The sequence below is a fragment of the Uranotaenia lowii genome, chromosome 3 (genome assembly GCF_029784155.1).
Source record: "Uranotaenia lowii strain MFRU-FL chromosome 3, ASM2978415v1, whole genome shotgun sequence".
NCBI classification, from domain to species: domain Eukaryota; kingdom Metazoa; phylum Arthropoda; class Insecta; order Diptera; family Culicidae; genus Uranotaenia; species Uranotaenia lowii.
Genome location: NC_073693.1, coordinates 194,742,923 through 194,766,061, shown reverse-complemented (window position 1 = coordinate 194,766,061; position 23,139 = coordinate 194,742,923). Strand labels below are relative to the sequence as shown.

General features: G+C 34.3%; 1 protein-coding gene and 1 long non-coding RNA gene across 2 annotated transcripts in view; one reads left to right on the top strand and one right to left on the bottom strand.

Annotated features, from left to right (window-relative positions):
• Positions 1–23,139, top strand: part of LOC129758141 (B-cell receptor CD22) — a 504,009-nt gene that overhangs the window by 100,896 nt on the left and 379,974 nt on the right. The window lies entirely within an intron of this gene.
• LOC129758150 (uncharacterized) lies at positions 5,729–6,355 on the bottom strand. Its single transcript, XR_008739905.1, has 3 exons — positions 6,084–6,355; positions 5,893–6,025; positions 5,729–5,827 (listed from the first exon to the last, which is right to left on the bottom strand). It is a non-coding gene; the product is annotated as an uncharacterized LOC129758150 (long non-coding RNA).

Here is a 23,139-nt window from a genome sequence, read left to right as displayed (position 1 = left end):
TAATTTCGAAATTTACACCCCTTTGGCTCTGAAGGTCTTATTTTAACCAAATATTAGATATCAATCGATAATGTCAATAGAATTTGTTCATGGCTTATGATATACATAGCTCAGTTGGCATATCAGTTGCTTCCTGAGCCGATGTCCGTGTGTTCAAGCCCAAGAGTAAACATCGATCAGAGTTGTACCGGATAAGCTTTTCAATGACTTTCCGCCAACTGCATCGTTGAAATAAGTCTCGAATGTCATAAAGATGTTAAAACGACTATAATGAAAACAAAACAAAATTTTTTTTTACAATACTATTTTAAAATAGAAACCAATTGAGGCGCCAGAATCAGATGAACATAATTTTTATTCGAAAAATTAAATTTTCATAAAGGGTTGTAGGTGAATGAATAAAATTGAGGTTTCAAATATACTCCTCAAAATTTATAAGCGTTTCATGATGAAAGCTCACGTTTCATGATGAAAGCTCACGCGAGAATGTTGTTTCAAAACAACAATATACAATAGTGTTCATGCATATCTCGCCTGAGCTTCCATTACGTCGTATGAAACTTCTTGAAAATTCATAAAAAAAACTGCTTCAACAGTTAACAAAAGAACTTTAAGATTTGTATTTTACATATAGAATATGTTGTCCAGGTTACAAATATTCAAAATGTGAATGAGTGCGCCTAGTTAATATCAGTTTTTGTATTATATCGTTATAAAACTTTTTGTTTACATTTTGTTTCATACGACTTAATGAGAGCTCACACAAGATATAATGGTTACATATTGTTGAAGCCACACGTAAAAAATGGAATTATTTCAATATTATTCAGCTCATAAAATATTACCACTGAATCCTGATTCGCTTGTAATGAAGGCTCGAATGCACTTTCATCCCTCTGACACCAAATAATTACTTACAAGTTTTGGCTAGCTATTTTGGAAACAAAATCAACTTCTTAAATAATTTCATTTGATCAGTTTAGAATTTTCGGGAGGGTCATACTTTCCACCGCTCTGTATGCAATACATTAGAAAACCAAATTTATATTGAGTTCGGTTGCCAGACTGAATTTTGAGTAGCTAAGAATAAAGGCTTGACAAAGATTGAAAATAAAATTCAGATGACCCCACAACAAAACAATCTGACTGCGAGGTCATCGGCCCCAAAACACAGCCTCAGCTGATACTGTTGCCACCAACCATCGGAAGCATAGTTCGCACAGACTAAGGGAAGGAGTAACAGTGACAGGCTACGTTCATACAGTTAGCACAGGAGTAAACGTGCATCATTCACCCCGACGTAATATACCATTCACATGTGTACTCATAATAAGACAACATATTTCGTAAGTGATCACTGTACATTATCAGTTTACTGCCCGCAACATTGCCGACTTACGCGAGCATGATATCTGTCCGAAACATTATAAATCCGGACTGCAAAGTTAGATTTGGACTTGCGAGCCGTACAAAGTAGCTTCTCTATTCCCTCAAGCGAAAGCTTCTTTACTTGTAATTAAACACGCGTATTGAAATTTCCAATGAATCTTATTAGATTTAGAAATCGAAACCAATCACTTGAATTAGACAAATTGGAATTGGAATTCTATTGGACAAAAAGGAATGAAAACAGAATCTGTAGTCTGAAATACTCATGACCTTGTAATATATCATTCATAAATTTAGATTCTTATTCTAAATCTGATTAGGATGTCTTAGTTTGAGAAAATGAACACTCTGAATCTAGAACCTGAAATTTATTAATATATATTATATTCATTAAAACCTGAAATTGAATTCATGAATATGAATTTCAAATCTAAAATCGGAATTTGAATCATGCATTTGAATATGGGACAAAATGATGATTTTTGAATTTAAACTGTGATTCTGGATTGTCAGTCTGCATCTGATTTGAATTTTATTTAGATGCAGAATTTTTAATTCCAAATCTGAATAGTAAATATGTATGAATAGTGAGTTTTATTCTGAATATGAATTCTGTGTTTGGATTCTGGATCCGTTTCAAAGTGTTAAAATAAGCAAACATTTCCAGAAAACAAAATCGACATTATTCTGAATCTGGATTATGAATCTGAATCTGAGTTCTGAAATAGAATTTTCAATTTAAATTCTAATACTAAATTATGAACCTAAATCGATGTTCTCAATCCCGAACCTAAATTTCAATGAATCTGAAATCTGAATCTAAGTTTGTGTTAAATCTAGATCTAAATTCAGAATTTCAATTCTGTATATAAATCATAAATATGAATCTAATTATGAATCAATGTACTGAATCCAAATTCTGTATCTGCAAACACACATTGTTTTCAAGAAGAATTACTTCATCACCTCCTTTTGTTTCGCCTCATTTTTTGGCTTTTGAAAATTATAAAAAACAAAATAGTCAGCTTTTTATTTAGATATTTAATGTCTTTTTTAAATGAAGAGTTTATCACTCAGCTAATCAGCACTTCCGATATTTAAGGTTGGAATATAAAACAAATAGCTCCTAACAATCATGATAAAAAGAATCAAAATATTCGTCAGTACAAATTCAAAGAATAAATATATTAGTTGATTGTAAAAGAATTATAGATTTTCCCTTACTTCCGAATGTTGGGATTACAATACAGAGTTTATCGTCAAGGACCCGCTTTGTTACGAGAAAATTGAAATTGAAAATGATACACATCGACTCCACATAGGAGTTGAAATTAATAGTCGCTATAAACATCCGTTATTCGGAATCGTATCTTTTTCGCAACATTTTTGAAAAATATTTTACAATATTATTCAAATATACTCTTCATTTTTAGGGCTCTTCTATTTTAAAGATATAAGATCATAATGTCATAGAAACGGGATAATACAAGATATTCCAGAATTCAATCATTAAAAATTTGTCAATTTGTTTACAATTATGTTATTATTTAAGTGAAAATTATAATTATTTACAAAATAGTTTGTCTTATAAAAAAATTTGAATCTAAATTTCTTAAATTCATTTAGGATTTACTACGTTCGAAATACTTAAATCATTACTCAGAATTTATAAATCTATCATTAATTTATTACTTTGTATCATGTGTATCCAAATATAATTTATAGACTGTAAGAAAGGCTACAATCCACTGTTAATAAAATAAAATAAGCAAACATTTCCAGAAAACAAAATCGACATTATTCTGAATCTATCCATCTATCCATGCATCTAAGCTTGTGTGAAATCTAGATCTAAATTCAGAATTACAATTCTGTATATCAATCATAAATATTAATCTAATTTTGAATCAACATATGTACTGAATCTAAATTCTGAATCTTCAAACACACATTGTTTTCTAGAAGAATTACTTCCACACCTCTTTTTGTTTCGCCTCGTTTTGTTGGCTTTTTGAAAATTTTAAAAAACAACATAGTTGGCTTTCAATTTGAATATTTGATGTCGGAACATAAAAACAGATAGCTCCAAACAATCATGATAAAACAAATTAAAAAATTAGTCAGAACAAATTTCAAGAATAAATATATTGGTTGATTGAAAAAGAATTAAAGATTTTCATTTACTTCCGAATGTTAGGATTGTTTCAATAAAGAGTTTGTCGTCAAGAACCCGCTATGTTATGAGAAAATTGAAATTGAAAATGATACAAATCAACTCCACATAGGAGTTGAAATTAAAAGTCGCTGTAAACATAATTTTCACTTGACCAGTTTCTAACAGCGCCCTCCTCCACCCCTGATGACAGGGGACAATCGAAGCCCCGTTTACAAGAAATAAATTTTTGAAAGGTCGATGTTTCATAGCTAAAATATGCGTTTGCACTTACCTCCTGTATTATTCGCACTTGTCCCACTGTGTATTATCAACCGTGAATATTATTCTCACTACTTTATATTTTCCAAAAAATTACTCTTTCCACTCAAATTTTGGAATTGTAATCGTATTCACTCACCTTTCAACGAAAAAGCGGTTGAAAATATTTTTTTCTAGACAAAAAATGCCAAACAAAAACCCACTTCTCACACGCTCATTTTTTAGTACCCAAAATTAAGTTTGACCAACATTCAAAACGTTGTTCGATTCTAAGAACTTAAACTTGAGTTATCATTTTCCTCCTTTGTGTTGTTGAACTGAAAGCACATAGCGAGTTAATTTTTCGTTCGCTTTGGATAACCTATGGAGTGTACACAGAAAGAACGGAGTATCAATGATTCTAACACAGAGTCCTATGATCAGTTAAATATATATTCAAAATCAATTAGAAACATGATTTTTTAATTACAGATTACAATATAAAAAAACGTGTGGACAATGTTTACTAAAAATCACACATGCACACACAAATACACTGACATCGTCTGAACTCGTCGAGCTGATTCGATAGGTACCTATAAAGGTATATCTAAGACCCATAATTAAGGATCTCCCAAATCGACCGATAACTATACCTTTCTGTAAGAAAGGCAAAAAAGGTCTCCAACCATGTGTTACAGATAATTCAACGTTTGCTCTGAGACCAAACGTTGGAGTGAAGACAGCGAGAATAGAGTATCATTGATTCTAACATAGAGTCCAATGATCGTTAAAATATATTTTCAAAGTCAATTAAGAACATGAATATAAAATTCAGGATTACAATATAAAAAAAGGTCTCCAACCATGTGTTTCAGATAATTCAACGTTTGCTCTGGGACCAAACTTTGGAGTGAAGACAGCGAGAATAGAGTATCATTGATTCTAACATAGAGTCCAATGATCGTTAAAATATATTTTCAAAGTCAATTAAGAACATGAATATAAAATTCAGGATTACAATATAAAAAAAGGTCTCCAACCATGTGTTTCAGATAATTCAACGTTTGCTCTGGGACCAAACGTTGGAGTGAAGACAGCGAGAATAGAGTATCATTGATTCTAACATAGAGTCCAATGATCGTTAAAATATATTTCAAAGTCAATCAAGAACATGAATATAAAATTCAGGATTACAATATAAAAAAAGGTCTCCAACCATGTGTTTCAAATAATTCAACGTTTGCCCTGGGAACAAACGTTGGAGTGAAGACAGCGAGAATAGAGTATCAATGATTCTAACATCGAGTCAAATGATCTGTAAAATGTATTATCAAATTTGTATTTATGTTAATTTTTGAAATTTTCAGTTTAGTAAATGGTATGTCGGGCTGGTCTACACGCATAGGCATATCGGTCATGAAAAGAACATATCGCTCAGAATCAATTTAAAAACCGAATGTAAAATAACGAAAACAATGTTTTTCTCAGCACCCTAAGTAGAGTACTGTTTTGAAATGTTGCTATTCATCAAGTTATTTAGAGAAAGGCATACGAATTATGGAATGTAATATTATATTATATAAACTTATAAAATAAGACATTTATCTTTATAATTTTTCATACATAGTAGAACTGTCTCTTGTTTTCGTAGGTAAGCTATAAGTTATATATGGTTAATAGCCGTACAGTGCACTGTTGGAAGCAACAGATAGATATATACTTTTATGTCCATATTTAAAAGATACGGAACTCGATTATTGTAAACTTAAAGTAAATCTTCTGTCGACGTGACATTTTTTATGCAATGCCCACTATTACGAAATGTATGACCTACGGTTTCATATGAAGAATGATGAGTTTTTACCATTAGTTACTTGTACCGATATCGGCCATTGGTAAGCACTATGGACTCTTTGGTGTATCCTTCATTTAAATAGATTGCATATGTCTCTGGTTTACCGAAACTTAGTAGCTAAACTGCTTCCTTCGATGAAAAAAATTCTGGGCCATTAGAAGTGATTGCTAAAAATGAACAAAACTAGGGTTTAACTTTAAGGCTTGAGGACGAATAGTAAAATAATACCTACATTTACGTCTTGATGCACAAAGTGCTAAAACTGCCTGCGCAAAAAGAAACTGTATAAACGAAGACCGGGATTTCGTATGGGTTAGCTCCATATTGATACATCGTTTGAACTCCAGAGGTGTAGTTATACGGTGCTGTCAAAGTGAAAAGATGATCAAAACGGAAAATCAATCTAAAGTACTTTTAACTTACTTTGTGATGTAAGACGAAAGATTCTTCTTGAATGCGGTGAAGGTTTTGGCATACGAGGTAATTCGGCCAACGGGCTGTGATCTGCAAAGCCTGGATACATGTACGTAATATTGCTGAACCCTGGAGAATATAAGACCGCTCTGCTTGGCTGTAGGTTCTGCGATAATTGTTGCTGACAGATTCGTTGCAAAGGGTGACTTCGTAATGCAATTTTGTTGGGCATTTTTGCTCTAGGTGTTTTTTTCCTCCGGGAACAGGAACTTGAAGAACATATCCCATCCGCAATTTGTCACCCTTGGTTTTATACTTAATTCTTTTTGGTTCAATTTTCATTTTCAGTAGATACACAAGGAAAACAGTATGCTAATTTCAACCAATCACGATCACTACAACCGATGTTTTGTTTTGATTTTGAAATGTCAAAGACCGTCAAAGGGCGTCAAATGAAAGAAACCCAAGCAGGAATGCACACTTCGGCGAAAAAATACAATTATGAGTTGGTGTATAAACTTATGTTTGAAGCGAAATTTTAGTTCAATTAGGCAGAAACAAATTTGAAATCCTGTTGTTGTCACTTGGAGTTGAAACATATTTTCTAGGGGGGATAATATAGAAAAATCAAAACTGTTAACAAATAGGAATAAATTGAACAGAAGCTTGCTTGTATTTGCGTACCATCTCTATTGATCCAAATTTAAAAATTAGATTATTTGGGATTGTAAATTTGAAAAAAATATCTCCATTACCCAAGGGGATACAATTCTCATCTTCTACAGTTTGACTTGCTCTCTTTCAACTGTTTGAGTTTTCGAAGAATTTTTAAATTTTTTCACTCAAATACGATTCACTTTATTTATTCCCCCTTCGAGATTTTCGGAAAACTGAAGGGGGTGACAGATGAAGAATTTCAATTTTGTTCCGGTCTTAATGCGTTCGAAAAAAAAACATGAAAATAAAATTTAGTAAGAAATAATGTTTCAATAATCGTCTCGAATAAAGCTCGATATGGTGCAGGCACGGTATATATTAAAATTTGAGCAAATTGCTCATTCTTGGGAGAGAAGAAAAATGTATTTCTAAGAAAACTACTAAAGTATGTTTAGTTACCGCAAATAATCATAATTTTATGAAGAATATGATGCGCGGTGCAATCAACAGCAAAGCTTTGTACCGGTAACTGGAACTGAAAGAACAATGCAAAATCTCATTATTTGATTTTTTTTTATTATATTAAATAAAAAAAATTCAAAATAGACAATATTGCTATAAAATGGTTAATTAAAAATAAGCGTGTGAGAGAAATTGAGATGGTTTGTTTTGTCAGCCCGCACGCGTTCCTTCGTCGTTATCTCCTTCGCAGAGCAACCTTTGCGTTAGGCGAAACATCGAAGTAACAATCGCTTTCGTACCCTGCGGTGTTGGCGTGAAGTACTCATGACTGATACTTATTAATTCGGGGTTGTACCCCTTGGTGAAAACCATAATCAAATAATACCAATTGAAGCTCAGTTTCAAATTTTTGGATGGTTCGACGTAATGTTGAACCAAAATAACTCAAGAATTAATTAGACTGCCCTTAGTTTTAATTTCCTTCCACACAGCAAAGCAGAAATTCTGCGTGGGAGTGAAAGGTGTCTTTTTTCCCTTGAACGCATCGTTTATGTATAATGTCTCTATGTATGTGTCTATGACGTCATTTATAATTTGACGTCATATTAACGCTCATCTTGATGAGTGATTGCTGGGTGTTGATGGAAAGCCAAATGGACTCGTTTTTTACAGTGATCATTTTTTGATATTTACTATGAAAATTTATTTTTCAAACTATTTTGTTTTTTTTTCTTTCTTTTATACATTGAAGAGGGAAAAAAAACAAAATTTTTAAGACGAAAATCATTTTTATTGCACTTCCCAGTTTCGCAAAAACGTGTGGACAATGTTTACTAAAAATCACACATGCACACACAAATACACTGACATCGTCTGAACTCGTCGAGCTGATTCGATAGGTACCTATAAAGGTATATCTAAGACCCATAATTAAGGATCTCCCAAATCGACCGATAACTATACCTTTCTGTAAGAAAGGCAAAAAATCGTTCAGGTCTAAAATTGTACTTCAAAGTTAATTCAGTTTCAAGTGTTAGAGGAAGTTCACTAGTGTTGGGAAAAGATGGTAGAAATTTTGACCCTTACGGCACATTTTAAAAATTTTCGCATGCAAAAACATTTTCAAGATCTTGGGACTTCTGGTTTTTTTTGCAACACTTGTTTTATTTTTGCATGCTGTGATGCAAAAGTAAAGGGTGATACGGTCAAAGATACGGTCAAGGGAAAACGCGTGTAAATCGCTGAAATCGTTTATTTGAAAAAATCAAATAAAATTTCTTTTTCAAGTTGAATTTGTATAAAATTCAGAAAAAATATTCATTTAGGCTTCCGCTTTTCCAAATCCGAATTGCCGGGTCTTACGCTTAACCCCTGCCATCAGATTTTGTACAGCCACCTTGTCCACCTTATTCGCCGCAGAAAGTCAGTTTGCCTTGAACTGCTGCTCATCCTTAGCAGTTTTTTGGTCTTCTTTGAGTTCCGCTTGACAATAGCCCAGTATTTCTCAATTGGGCGGATCTCTGGCGTGTTGGGAGGGTTATTGTCCTTTAGAACCACCTGCACGTTGTTGGTGGCGTACCACTCCATGGCCTTTTTTACCGTAATGCAAGATGCCAAATCCGGCCAAAACAGTACGGAACAACCGTGTTTCTTCAGGAAAGGCAGCAGACGTTTATTCAAACACTCTTTCACGTAAATTTCTTGGATGACAGTCCCGGAAGCTATGAAAATGCTGCTTTTTAAGCCACAGGTACAGATGGCTTGCCAAACCAGATATTTCTTCGCGAACTTTGACAGTTTCATGTGCTTGAAAATATCTGCTACCTTTCCCCTTCCTTTTGCCGTATAAAACTCCTGTCCCGGAAGCCGCTTGTAGTCAGCTTTGACGTAGGTTTCGTCGTCCATTACCACGCAGTCAAACTTCGTCAGCATCGTCGTGTACAGCCTCCGGGGTCGCGCTTTGGCCATCGTATTTTGTTTATCATCGCGATTTGGAGTCACAACCTTCTTCTAAATCGATAGTCCGGCTCATTTTTTGGCTCGATGCACGGTTGTAGACGATACACCCAGCTTATTTGTGGCATCTCGGAGAGAGACGTTAGGGTTTCGCTTGAAACTATCGGCAACTCTCTTTGTCGTCTCAGCGGCTTCCGGTTTCGATTTCTCCCAGATCCAGACTTCCTGGCTGTCGACAAACGTTCCCCAAACACTTTAATTACATTTGTAACGGTTGATTTGGCAACTTTTAGCGATTTTGCCAGCTTTGCGTGCGAGTAGCTCGGATTTTCGCGATGCATTTTGACAACTGAAGAGTGAATTCCAAAATCAAAATAGGAGCAACATTCTACACACACACACCTTCAAAATAAGGGGTGTTCAGGTTTTTTAAATGCAAAATTGAAAAAAAAAAAACGTCAAGTTGATATTGACCAAATTTCGACCGTATCACCCTTTATATGTTTAAATTAACTTTGTTTTAGACAATTGTCAAAAAATTATCAAAATTGATTTTTTTTTTCAAAGGTGATGTAGAGTTTAAGAGAAACATGAGATATCAATGAAAGAAAGAACGTAAATAAGAACAGGATTTTAATCTTATTCTTATTTTCTTCAAGTTAAAGTTGGGAAAACTTCGGTTGTTCTTATTTGATTGTCTTTTTCAATGAAAAAATACTCCTTTACCCCACTTATTAACCCTTTTGATTCCGAGCCAAATCGCCGTTTTTTGCAAAGGTTTACCAAAAATCACATTTTAAATCGGAAGAGAAAATAAGTTTTGTAAAAATTAAAAAGCAGTGTGTTGTAAACAGAAAGGCAAATATAACTATATTTATTTAAAATTTTTATTTTTTCAAACATAGTTCCCATGAGATGAGCAAAATAACACACGAAACGAAGACAAAAAAATTTTAATTTTAGAAACATCAACCTTAAAAACGGCCTTGTTCGTCGACTGGCAGCTCCATATTTGCACTGAAACTTGAACTAGAACTAGACGAAACTTGAATAAATGAAATGATAAAAAAAATAAAAAAAAACAAATATGTCCATGCTTTGAAAACATTAACCCAGAAAATGTGCATTTATTTTTTTAATTATCTATTTATAGATATAAAAATGAATGTTTGTCTGTGTGTCTGTCTGTCTGTCTCGATACACCCAAGAGCTACTGAACCGATAAATGTAAAATTTGGTGTATATGTGTTTTTGAGGTCTGGGATGGTTTCTCAAATACTTTCAAACTTCAAACCACTCTCATTTAAAGAAAGGGGGCTCTCATCTGAATTTTTCAGAACACCAATTGATTGCATAAACAAAGGCGAAAAACAGATGCAGTAAACGCCTTAATATAATAAACAAAAGTAGGCATCAGGGATTGAAAATGAAGCTCATTTGAGCGAGCTTCATAGCTCTTTATTTCCATAGCTCCGCTTACAAAGCAATCGACGAAGCTCCTATCGTTTTTGTCTCCGGAGCTTCGTATTGCTAAGCTCTTATTTGGAAGAAACCTTAGCTCTTTTTTTCCCTCGTGAGCCCGTTAGCTCATGCCTCCAGAAGAGCTTGAGCTTGTTGGCTCAACCGATTCCAAATCGTTGAGCTTGTTTTCACTGCTGCTGTTCGAGCCAACGCCTGCTATTTTGTGCACAAGTGAAGTAACTAATAAAAGGGCTTGTCGCATGGATTTTTGAAATAAATGTTGGACGGTTTTAGTAATTAGTAAAAGTTACCAGCACTAGTAACTATGAAATAGTAAAATTTACAATTTTTCGGGAAAAACGCGAAATGAAAGGGCTTGTTGCGAGGATTATTAAAATCAATGTTAGAGAGTTCTAGTAACTAGTAAAATTTACCAGCACTAGTAACTATGAAATAGTAAAATTTACAATTTTTCGGGAAAAACGCCAAATGAAAGAGCTTGTTGCGAGGATTATTAAAATCAATGTTAGAGAGTTCTAGTAACTAGTAAAATTTACCAGCACTAGTAACTATGAAATAGTAAAATTTACAATTTTTCGGGAAAAACGCCAAATGAAGCGACATTACCTTTTAGTTTTCTCTATAACAGGACCCATATAATTTAGACAAACATAAAAAAAACGTTTTTACATTCAGAAATGGTGATAGAATACAACAACAAAAACAAAAGTTTTTTAAAAACTTGTAAAGTACTCAAAAATTACAAAAACATGAAAATTTTAAAAAATTCAAAAACAAATACATACAAACAAAAGACTAAAAATGACAAAATCATCTTAAAAATGATAAAGAATGACGAAAACAGCAAAAATGACAAAAAAAAAGATTATAAACAAAAAAAAAGTAGTGTAAAATGCATCAAAAACCTGAGAAAAAAACTTTTAAAAAATCTAAAAACGGTCGGAAATTTACTTAAAATAACGATAATGATAATCAAAATAGTTATTTTAAAAAAAAATAAGAGAAAAAGGTTTCAGAAAAAAACCGTTCGATTTTGGCAACACAAAATGTTCGGGCATGTTGCCAAAAACGAACGGGGTCTGTACTTAAAAAATTTTGACACATTAACATTGATTTGTATAATCTTCGCAAAATGCCCTTTCATTTCGCGTTTTTCCCGAAAAATTGTAAATTTTACTATTTCATAGTTACTAGTGCTGGTAACTTTTACTAGTTACTAGAACTCTCTAACATTGATTTTTATAATCCTCGCAACAAGTCCTTTCATTTGGCGTTTTTCCCGAAAAATTGTAAATTTTACTATTTCATAATTACTAGTGCTGGTAACTTTTACTTGTAACTAGAACTCTCTAACATTGATTTTAATAATCCTCGCAAAAAGCTCTTTCATTTGGCGTTTTTCCCGAAAATTTTGAAATTTCACTATTTCATAGTTACTAGTGATGGTAACTTTTACTTGTTACTAGAACTCTCTAACATTGATTTTAATAATCCACGCGACAAGCCCTTTCATTTGGCGTTTTTCCCGAAAAATTGTAAATTTTACTATTTCATAGTTACTAGTGCTGGTAACTTTAACTAGTTACTAGAACTCTCTAACATTGATTTTAATAATCCTCGCAAAAAGCCCTTTCATTTGGCGTTTTTCCCGAAAAATTGTAAATTTTACTATTTCATAGTTACTTGTGCTGGTAACTTTAACTAGTTACTAGAACTCTCTAACATTGATTTTTATAATCCTCGCAACAAGCCCTTTCATTTGGAGTTTTTTCCGAAAAATTTTAATTTTTACTATTTCATAGTTACTAGTGCTGGAAACTTTTACTAGTAACTAGAACTCTCTAATATTGATTTTTATAATCCTCGCAAAAAGCCCTTTCATTTGGCGTTTTTCCCGAAAAATTGTAAATTTTACTATTTCATAGTTACTAGTGCTGGTAACTTTTACTAGTTACTAGAACTCTCTAACATTGATTTTAATAATCCTCGCAACAAGCCCTTTCATTTGGCGTTTTTCCCGAAAAATTGTAAATTTTACTATTTCATAATTACTAGTGCTGGTAACTTTTACTTGTAACTAGAACTCTCTAACATTGATTTTGATAATCCTCGCAAAAAGCCCTTTCATTTGGCGTTTTTCCCGAAAAATTGTAAATTTTACTATTTCATAGTTACTAGTGCTGGTAACTTTAACTAGTTACTAGAACTCTCTAACATTGATTTTAATAATCCTCGCAACAAGCCCTTTCATTTGGCGTTTTTCCCGAAAAATTGTAAATTTTACTATTTCATAATTACTAGTGCTGGTAACTTTTACTTGTAACTAGAACTCTCTAACATTGATTTTAATAATCCTCGCAAAAAGCTCTTTCATTTGGCGTTTTTCCCGAAAATTTTGAAATTTCACTATTTCATAGTTACTAGTGATGGTAACTTTTACTTGTTACTAGAACTCTCTAACATTGATTTTAATAATCCACGCGACAAGCCCTTTCATTTGGCGTTTTTCCCGAAAAATTGTAAATTTTACTATTTCATAATTACTAGTGCTGGTAACTTTTACTTGTAACTAGAACTCTCTAACATTGATTTTAATAATCCTCGCAAAAAGCTCTTTCATTTGGCGTTTTTCCCGAAAATTTTGAAATTTCACTATTTCATAGTTACTAGTGATGGTAACTTTTACTTGTTACTAGAACTCTCTAACATTGATTTTAATAATCCACGCGACAAGCCCTTTCATTTGGCGTTTTTCCCGAAAAATTGTAAATTTTACTATTTCATAGTTACTAGTGCTGGTAACTTTAACTAGTTACTAGAACTCTCTAACATTGATTTTAATAATCCTCGCAAAAAGCCCTTTCATTTGGCGTTTTTCCCGAAAAATTGTAAATTTTACTATTTCATAGTTACTTGTGCTGGTAACTTTAACTAGTTACTAGAACTCTCTAACATTGATTTTTATAATCCTCGCAACAAGCCCTTTCATTTGGAGTTTTTTCCGAAAAATTTTAATTTTTACTATTTCATAGTTACTAGTGCTGGAAACTTTTACTAGTAACTAGAACTCTCTAATATTGATTTTTATAATCCTCGCAAAAAGCCCTTTCATTTGGCGTTTTTCCCAAAAAATAGTAAATTTTACTATTTCATAGTTACTAGTGCTGGTAACTTTAACTAGTTACTAGAACTCTCTAACATTGATTTTAATAATCCTCGCAAAAAGCCCTTTCATTTGGCGTTTTTCCCGAAAAATTGTAAATTTTACTATTTCATAGTTACTAGTGCTGGTAACTTTTACTTGTAACTAGAACTCTCTAACATTGATTTTGATAATCCTCGCAAAAAGCCCTTTCATTTGGCGTTTTTCCCGAAAAATTTTAAATTTTACTATTTCATAGTTACTAGTGCTGGTAACTTTTACTAGTTACTAGAACTCTCTAACATTGATTTTAATAATCCTCGCAAAAAGCCCTTTCATTTGGCGTTTTTCCCGAAAAATTGTAAATTTTACTATTTCATAGTTACTAGTGCTGGTAACTTTTACTTGTAACTAGAACTCTCTAACATTGATTTTGATAATCCTCGCAAAAAGCCCTTTCATTTGGCGTTTTTCCCGAAAAATTGTAAATTTTACTATTTCATAGTTACTAGTGCTGGTAACTTTTACTAGTTACTAGAACTCTCTAACATTGATTTTAATAATCCTCGCAACAAGCCCTTTCATTTGGAGTTTTTTCCGAAAAATTTTAATTTTTACTATTTCATAGTTACTAGTGCTGGAAACTTTTACTAGTAACTAGAACTCTCTAATATTGATTTTTATAATCCTCGCAAAAAGCCCTTTCATTTGGCGTTTTTCCCAAAAAATAGTAAATTTTACTATTTCATAGTTACTAGTGCTGGTAACTTTAACTAGTTACTAGAACTCTCTAACATTGATTTTAATAATCCTCGCAAAAAGCCCTTTCATTTGGCGTTTTTCCCGAAAAATTGTAAATTTTACTATTTCATAGTTACTAGTGCTGGTAACTTTTACTTGTAACTAGAACTCTCTAACATTGATTTTGATAATCCTCGCAAAAAGCCCTTTCATTTGGCGTTTTTCCCGAAAAATTGTAAATTTTACTATTTCATAGTTACTAGTGCTGGTAACTTTTACTAGTTACTAGAACTCTCTAACATTGATTTTAATAATCCTCGCAAAAAGCCCTTTCATTTGGCGTTTTTCCCGAAAAATTGTAAATTTTACTATTTCATAGTTACTAGTGCTGGTAACTTTTACTTGTAACTAGAACTCTCTAACATTGATTTTGATAATCCTCGCAAAAAGCCCTTTCATTTGGCGTTTTTCCCGAAAAATTGTAAATTTTACTATTTCATAGTTACTAGTGCTGGTAACTTTTACTAGTTACTAGAACTCTCTAACATTGATTTTAATAATCCTCGCAAAAAGCCCTTTCATTTGGCGTTTTTCCCGAAAAATTGTAAATTTTACTATTTCATAGTTACTAGTGCTGGTAACTTTTACCAGTTACAAGAAATCTTTTACATTCATGTTAATAATCCCAACAACCACTTTCACAGTTTCTGGTGCGCAAAAAAACGCCGTTGGCTCACACTGCACCACAATGGCAAAGTCAATACACATCACTAAGCTCAAGTGTTACAATTTTGCTGAGCCAGCTAGCTCAAGAAATTTCGGCTCCTTGAGCTAACAAACTCAAAGCAAAATGCAAAACCTTGTCTCCTAGAGCCCGAAGAGGTATGAGCTTAATTTGAGCATTTATTGTTGGGCTAGAATTGGCTCCAGCTTTCTTCGCTCTCGAGCTTCAAGAGCATTGATGCTCAGCCGCTTGAGCAAGAGCATTTCAATCCCTGGTAGGCATCCTTTAAGCTGGACTGCAGTTTATATTTAAAAACACCATTTAAATATCATCTGAACCGTAGATTACCATCCTTTAACTGGGTTCAACTATTTTACTGCAGATTTATTCGTTATTCTCATAACTTAACTATAAATTCGATGCTTATTGAAATGTTTTGTTTTCTTTAATCAGTATATTTAAAAACCATTTTTCAAAAATTAAACCAATTTTCGAAAATCAGGACTGCTTACTGTATGGGAATGTGTGTATGGGATGATAAACAAAAGAGGGCGAAAATCTCAAATAAAAATAAACCAAATAAAAAAAATATTGAACAAATCCTTAAAAAAAATCTGTCGTCAGATAGCAATATTCGTGTCTCCCGTTTTCTCTTCAAATCGCGGTTTAAGTATATATCTTATAAAAGAGTAAATATCAGTTCAGACAAAGGATCTTTTTCTAATTACATGTTCAATAAACTGAGTCGATTTGGGGGCATTTATGAATCCTTCTGGGCTTGGATTCAAGATCACTTTGTCTTATGAATGATTTTTAACTGAATTTTAAATTAGTTTATACTTTAGAATATTAAACTTTTATATTAGTATGGGAAAATGATATTTTTATCAACACGATTTTCCATTCTACTGTGTAACTGGGCCATCGAATACTTTCTTCTGCTAACTTGCTGCTGAACAACTAAATGATGAATCAGTTTTGAGCCACGGGCATTGAAGAAATAAAAAATAATCTTCAATCGTTTTAATCTCATATTCAATGAACATTGTTTGTATTTTCAAACATTAATGTAATATAAATTAAAACTAATAAACTAATAAAAAACTTTTCTTTTCTTCTTCCAGGTGAGGTTTAAAATCGATTTGATGTTTTGGTATGTTAAAATTGAAGTCATTAAAGCTCAGACAAATTATAGGAAGTACTATTGAACTCAAAGTGTTAACTTCGGATATTAATACCAATCCTTAAAAAATAGAAAGAAATGTTTATTTTTTTTTTTTTGTGATGGTCCCACAGGTCCATTTGGGTCCTTCCTCCACCCCATACGCATCTCTTGAAGAAAGAGGGACAGTTTATCCTTAGGATAATATGTATTGTTTACTTATGTTGTCAATTTCTGTACGACTTGTTCGTCTTACTCCCGCGTATGTCCATCACCGTACAAATTTCTATCTGATGTTCCGTCAGATCTTCATCACTATTGTATGATCCTTTTTAGGATTAGTCCTTGTTTCAAATTGTATGTTTTATGTAAGTTATTGTCAGCTTCTTAAAAATATTCAAGTTTGAACTGTCTTTGATGCTTCGTGGTAGGCTGTTATACAGTTTCAGTCCATTGTAGAACACAGATCGTTTGGTCATCTCTTTTTTTGTATTTGGTAGTCTGAAATCTCGGGCTTTCCTTGTATTGTATCCGTGTATGTCAACTCCGTACTGCAGACCGTCCAATAAATAGGATGGTAACATTCCTTTTTTCATTTTGTAGATAAAAATCATACTGTTGTAAGCAATCCTCTGCTTTACTGACATCCATTGCAACATATCAAGCATAAGAGCACTAGGAGTATATCGGTTACATCGTATTACCACTCGCATTATCTTGTTTTGTATTCTTTGCAGCCTCTTTGTCTGCGTGTCTGATGCATGAAGCAAAATTGTTGCGCAATAATCAAAGTGTGGCATAATAACAGATTTCACGTAGATAATTTTTGACCAGAAAGTCATATATCTGCTTATCCGACAAAGTATTCCATATTTCATGGCAATCTTCTTAATAGTGTAGTCAATATGGGCTATAAAATTTAACTTTTCATCTATCTGTACTCCTAAGTATTTAACTTGATGTACTCTTTCGATTGCACAACCATCAATCAACAAGTCTCTCCAATTTTGCGGTTGCCAATGATCATCCAGTTGGTTTTATTGAGATTCAAACACAACTTTCTCTGTTTTAGGAAATCTGCAATATTTTTCAAATCAGCATTTGCGTTTTGAATAACAAGCTCTAAGTCATTTCCACTCAAGTAGGAGACTGAATCATCCGCAAATAGCTTAAGACGACCGTACTGTAGGCATTGTTTCATGTCGTTGATGTACAGTATAAATAACAATGGACCCAAGACACTTCCTTGTGGGACACCTAAGTTATTTTCTCTGTATCGCGAGTAAGATGAACCAAATTTTGTTCTTTGCATTCTGTTATCTAAGTAATTCTTAAACCAGTTAAGAACCGTATCATTGATACCAACTCTTACTAGTACATCTATCAGCAATAACCGATCAATCGTTTCAAATGCTCCCTTAAAATCCAAAAACACAGCAATTGTGTAGCTACCATTTTCAATATTGATCTTCCAGTTTCGAAGTATCAAATTCACAGCAGCTTCTGTTGAATGTTGTTTCCTAAATCCAGACTGCTCTGCAATAAGTATTTCTTGGGACTCAATAAAGTTCAAAAACTGTTTTTTTACTGCTAATTCTAGTACTTTTTCTTGGATTTCCAACATATTTATAGGACGGAATAACGTTTCCTCTCGTGCATTTTTCTGTTTTTCTATAGGCACTACAGTTGAACACTTCCACGTATCAGGTACTATCCCTGTTTGAAGACTTGTGTTTATAGCATCTCGTAACGGACTCGCTAGTACAGATAAAGAATCTTTAAAAACTCTTAGAGAAACATTTTCGATACCCGACATTGGTTTCATATTGTTCACTATTTCAAAGAACTCTTGGCTATTTAATGGTTCAAAAGTGCGAAAATCTCTGCCATTGTAGGTTAGCTGATTCAAGCAGCCATTAGAGCTTGCTGGAATACTGTCATGAATTTCCATGACACTATCGATAAAGAAGTCATTAAACTTCTCTGCAATTTCAGATTCATCTGTAATTTCAACACCGCTAAACGAGATCGAGTCAGATTTGGCGCCACTCGGATTCATTAGTCGTTTTATCGACTTCCATAATAACTTTCCATTATTTTTGTTTCTATCTAGCTCTTCTTGAATAGATTGGTTTTTCGCTTCTTTTATTTTACGCGAGTATTCGTTTCTTAAAACTTTATAATTACGCCAACTTCTTTCGCATTTAGTTCTTAAAAACTGTTTATAAAGCTTATCTCTTCGCTTTTTTATCTCACTAAGACTACTAGAGTACCAATTAGTACCCGAACCAGTACCATTTAGTACCGATGTTTGGCGAACACTTTTCCGCTTTACTAGTGCACTATTTTTTAACAATAAATCGAAACGTCTTACCAGCTCATTAAAGTCTGCGCATCTCAGGGTTGGCAAACCTGCCTCAAGAAGTTGACGTAATTTGTTGCTTTTATACTGACTCCAGTCATTAATTATTTGATGTGTTTCGGGTATGGCAGCTTCAGGTCCTAACCCCGCAAATATTTTTATTGACTCATGGTCTGATACGCGATAATCTGGAATGATTGTCGCTTCAGCTCTGTCCACATTTGTGAAAACCAAGTCTATTCTAGTACTGCTGGAAACCGTTATACGGGTGTCTGCAGTGACAATTTGTCGAAAACCATATGCCTCCATAACACGTTTCAAGTCTCGGCATTCTGCTTCTTTATTGAAATTTATATTAAAATCGCCACAAAAAATGTTATCGATTTCTTCTTCAACTGTTTCCTTAAGCCAATGATTCTCAAGAATATCCAGGAATGGTAAATTCCTCCAACGACTATTCGTTTCTTTCCATCATTCAGTTTTGCTGCCAGAATCCAATTCATTTCTACGTTAGCATTAAGCAAAATGACGATTTTGTAAATGTTCCGGACAAACATTGAGACTCCTCCAGTATGCCTTGAAAGAGAGAAACAATGTATCGTAGTGTAACCACTTATGTTCAAAGAATTTGAATTTAAGTCTTCAGTCAAGTGAGTTTCAACTAAAACTGCAACAGCTGGTTTCAGATCCTGGATCAATATGCAAATTTCTTCAAAATTACTTGTCAAACCACACACATTAAGATACACAATGTCAGATTTTGATTGCTATTTACCGTAGTCTATGAATTTTTTAGCTTTTGAAACTTTGCGTTTGTAAATCTCGCAATCATAACTCCAAGCTGGATGACCAATATCTACTATTTTCTCCAATTCAGGTGTAATTGTGCTATTGAAGTTGACACAATTTACACATTTCTCAAACTGAGAATTGCATTCATTAATTTCGTGGCCTTCGCCACACTTAGCACAACAGATTGATTCTTTACAAAATTCCGCTTTATGGCCATATCTCCAGCAATTATAACATCTTAGAACGCTAATGGCCTCATAAATTTTGCAACGCTCCCATCCTACATTAACTTTCCCACGTTTTATTAATGTAGTGAATGTTTGCGAATCAACTTCTAAGGTAGCAATCATTGGATTGTACGTCCATTTCTTATTTTTTTCTATCTTGACCACCGTAATAACAGAGTCTAACAAATTATTCTGCTTTTTCAATAACTTTACAAAATCGTTTTCATCAAAATCATCTGATTCTTCAAATCCCACAATTTTAACTTTGGGTTTGGCCGGTTGCTTAATTTCTACAGAATATTTTTTACCTAAAACTTTTGTAGAATGAGCCATAAAACTTTGTGCTTTTTCTTTCGTACTACATCGCACCAACACTTCGCCTGATGATTCAATATAACGAACTGATGTTACTCTCATTGATATCGGATCAAAATTTGATTTCAAATCTTTACGTGTGATACTCATATCCTGCTCAATATTTGGTTTGAAACGAACTGTTTCCTCCAATTTAGCTAATGAAAAATTTCTGGTTTTGCTTTTAATTTGCTCGTCAGTTTTAACCGGAGTATCACTTTTTACCGTTAGGTTTCTAACGTTTGATAACACGGCATTCTGCGCAGCTGCAGTCTTCACTACTTTAGAATATGTCATAGTTGGTGTTTTTTCGTTGTCATTTAACTTACGTTTTTTTTTAATTCGAACGCAAATGATACCTAACAGCTTCATCACTACGATTTATATCGGACTGCTTAGACGTCAAACTTAACTCTTCTCTAACAATATCCTGAATTTGTTTTTTCGAATCGGAAAGAACGATATTTTGATTTTTAATTTTATCGACTTTATCGCTTAAATTTTTAATCATCATCATTAAATTATCATAATTTTTATCCAAACCAGGATTTTCTACACAATCATCGCAAACGAAAACAGCATTTTTATTTTTTCGAAACAAATCAATATTTTGACACACCGCGAGCGGTAAACAGCTGATGTGAAAAGCTCTGTTGCAATTACCAAAACAGAGAACAAGATCATCTGGCGAAGTAACTCTCTCACAGCATCGAGAGCATAACGCGGAACTCATTCTCGCACTCTCGCATTCATCCATGTCCACGCACACACCACACGAAACGGCTTAGCCGCTTCTTCACACAACCCGTTGGCAGTCAGCAGCGTTCGTTTTTTTTTTCAGTCGCATACAGGACAACACAAAAAACAACAACAACAACACAGAAATGATACTTATCGACGGTTCAAAATGGAACAATATAATATTTTTATCCTCTCGGAAATAGTTCTCCGCTATGATAACTCGATGTTATCCGATGGCAGCAGGTAGCATTGAGGTTTATCACTGCACAGAAAACTATTAAGCACACAAAATATCTATATTTCTCATGAAAAAACTACATTAATTGGCACAAAAAAAAAACGAACAAACACCACTTCATCACAAGTGTCACTGTATCCCGACGAGAACTTCATTACAAGACAAACACTTGTAGAACCCTGCCAGATGCAGGATAAAATTGATCCTGAACCGGTCAGAAGACATAATGCACTTAACATTCATATTGGTAGACTTGTAATATTTTAAGTTAAGTTGGCAAGTCAGTTGTCTCCTGAGCCGATGCTCATGAGTTCGAGCCCAAAAGCAAACATCAGACAAGGTGGAAACGGTAAAGTTTTTCAATTGCTATCCGCCAACCGGATAAACAGTCGCGAATGACACAAAGATGTTAAAACGACTGTTATCGAAACAAAACCAAATCATATTGGAGTTTACTTTCACCTTATACTTGTAGGTACTCAAAGTTTAATGATTATGATTATATCCGATTATCACATTCCTCAGGTTGTCATTATTGACATTTTTATGATTTCGCTTATTTTTTTGTTGTATTTTTTTCGCAATAAAACTGTTTGTTTACATTTTGTTTCAATCGACATAATGAAAAATAGCTTCGACCAAGGTTTTTTGATACACTAGGTTCTCCAACTTTCACAGTAAGTAGGCGAGGAGTGAGCGGGGCTCTCAATGAGTTTGTTTATTTTGTGCTCAGCTTTTCTGTGGTTCGTTGGTAAACAAACTTCATGAGTTCCGCATAGTTGCATAGCCTACTTAGCCAAAATGGCTGAATCGGGAATTCGATATTCGGTAACACCTCCTGTATATATTGTAACAGCCGACTAGCTCAACCGGACTGTTCCTCTCAGGATCGGCTACTCTTGTCTGGGGCGGACTCTCGACCACGATAACGGTCACTCAACAGCGGACTTTGGTAGAACAGAAATAGACTGGGATTTCGGATTGACGTGCATAAAGGGGAAAAATTTACATTTTATACATATATTGGAGTTTTCAGTGTAGAAGGATAAGGGTCAACATACGGCGTTAGGGTACGGATGTGTGCTGAGTTGATCATACCTGGTAGCGACTTCGGAACACGTGGGCCTTCCTGTTGTTTCCGGTGATAATGGCGGACACCGAAACAACACAGGGACTTCCGGCGACGGGTGACTGGCGGACCCTCGATTCGTATGACCGGGAATTGAGCTGCAGCGATCGACCTTCCTGGATTTGATGACCAGCGGTTATTTGACGTGGCGATTCCTATGGTGACGGAGGAATGCCTGACACGTGGTCGGCCGGACTCGAGGAGACTCCTGGGTTACCCCGCAACGGAGCAACGACACCTGAGCCCTCACGGCTGGTAAACTCCGGATCTTGAGGACCGGTGTCCCTGGCCTCCTGATCGATCTGCCGGACCACGAGGTGTTCGTGATGATGGTTCACGACACCCGGATGCGCGCGTTCTTGTTTCCGACCGATTTGGCTGACGGTCTCAAACCTTCTGCCCCGAATTCCTTCTTCCGTGTTCTTTTCCCTCTTTTCTGCCCAGTGTTGCTAGATGCGTTTTCACAACAACAGCCTTCAATACTGACCCATGCCGCAAAAGGGAAACAAAAAGGGATAATGGAAGGGATTGGAGAATACACTGAAAAAAACTAAAAACTAAAACTACCAAACACGTCAATTAACAACAAAAAAAAAACCATTTGTTACACTGTTTGGTAACAATATACACACCTTGGCTTCGACCAAGATATCTTGACGGGCCACCGAATGCAAAATCTGACATCCCTAAGCATCGTTTCGGCTTGCTAAGCCGTGCGATTGGAAACACTTCCATTCTTTCAGCTGCGAACGGTTCTCCTCGTATGGGTAGAGAAGGCAAACATTTCCAATCAACGTGATGTCATGGATGCCAGCAAAGGATATCTATGACGAGTGGGGAAATTCATATGACCGGTCCGTCCAACACCCTACCTACTCCATATTTTTGCCCGGGAA